We start from the raw sequence: 1,467 nt of genomic DNA on the forward strand, positions 1-1,467 counted from the left end.
TTTGCCTGGTTTCTGCCATTCGGTTTCTTGGCCCTTTTCTCATCAGTGCCACAAAATTTCAACAAGGACACCTGAAGTGCATGGGTGGAACTCCTAGAGACGAGGTGACTGTAAACACAGGAAGAGGGATGAGTGCCCTCCTGCCTCGCAGTGCACAGCACCCGGTTTGCAGCCTGAGGAAGAAATGCTATTTCATTTACCTCAGTTCTTCACCGACACAAAGACAAGAGGCATAATGAGAGGAGATCATTAGGGACAAGACAGCAATGTTGGCTAATGTACTAGAACGGTCTTCTACTCAGCAGGGATTGAAGACCACCAGGACCCAGGGGGCTCCAACTGATGGAAAACATTTGTGACACCTCACTCATAATTTGGTCCTGCTAATCATAGCAGTGGCCTTCTCCTCCCCCGGCTGGGTCAAAGACCACATGATGGCCCAGCCTGCAGTACATAAAATCATTTCACCTAACTGGGTGGTGTTCTTACAGCCTAACAGACCCCTGTATCTGAGGAGAAAAATGTCACCTCCGACATCACATGGTAAGGATTCAGGGACCCTACAATCCCTTTCCCCTCAATGTAATCCTGGGTAGGTCCGACTGGGAGGGGTGCCAGCAGCTGAGCACTGCACAGCCCGGGGCCTATGTACAGCGGTGACAGTCAGGAAGCGCAAAGTGCAGGAGTGAGGGCGGACCCGTGCATGTGGACCAGCACACCCGTGTTTCTACAGGGAGCGGCATGTCACCAGTACATGCAGTGAAAAGGATAGCTGGGAAGTGAAGGTAGTTGGAAAAGGAGACCAGAAAATGTGGCCTCAGCTCCCTGCGATTGCTCCCACTGTAAAGGAATAGCTACAGGAAAACGTAGCCCAGAGGAACTATCCCCGTGGGGGCCGAGCAGGCCAGCACCCTAGCCGCGCTTCCTAGCTCCCTTGTGGTGAGGCCGGTCTCCCAACTCCATCGGCAGTGCAAGTTGCGGGCACGCTTGGCTATGAGGCTGAAGCCACCAGGCAGGACAGTCCTCTGGTTACACTTGCCCAGCGAGACCGCCAGCGTGGGGAGTAACGTCTCCCACGCCCAGATGAGAGGATGACTCGAGCAGAGGAGAGACGACAGAGCACTAGGCACGGCGGCTTGGCTGCGCCACCGCCGCTCGGTGACCGGAAACCAGGGACCACTGACAGATGATCGGCGCCCGCGGTGGTTAAACAAGCGCACTGGCACATATGCAGGTAGACCTTTTTTGTAGGGCTTACAAAGGGACGTACACACTCATGCACACCCAGCACACATGTACGCAACACAAACGCACGCAGCACGCCTGCATACAAACAGTATGCCTGCACGCACGCGGAACGCCGACCGCACGCAGCACGCCACCAGCACGCAGCCACGCCGTCCGCCGGCACGCACTGCCTGGCCCGCACGCAGCACGCCGTCTGCCGGCACGCAGAACCCCGCCCCC

At 56.6% G+C, this 1,467-nt stretch overlaps 1 protein-coding gene across 5 annotated transcripts in view; it reads right to left on the bottom strand.

Annotated features, from left to right (window-relative positions):
• The window catches only part of CUNHXorf40A (chromosome unknown CXorf40A homolog), a 7,433-nt gene that overhangs the window by 3,897 nt on the left and 2,069 nt on the right, over positions 1-1,467 (bottom strand). The gene's annotated exons all lie outside the window — the stretch shown is intronic.

This window comes from Pteropus alecto, unplaced genomic scaffold (assembly GCF_000325575.1).
Source record: "Pteropus alecto unplaced genomic scaffold, ASM32557v1 scaffold275, whole genome shotgun sequence".
Classification (NCBI taxonomy): domain Eukaryota; kingdom Metazoa; phylum Chordata; class Mammalia; order Chiroptera; family Pteropodidae; genus Pteropus; species Pteropus alecto.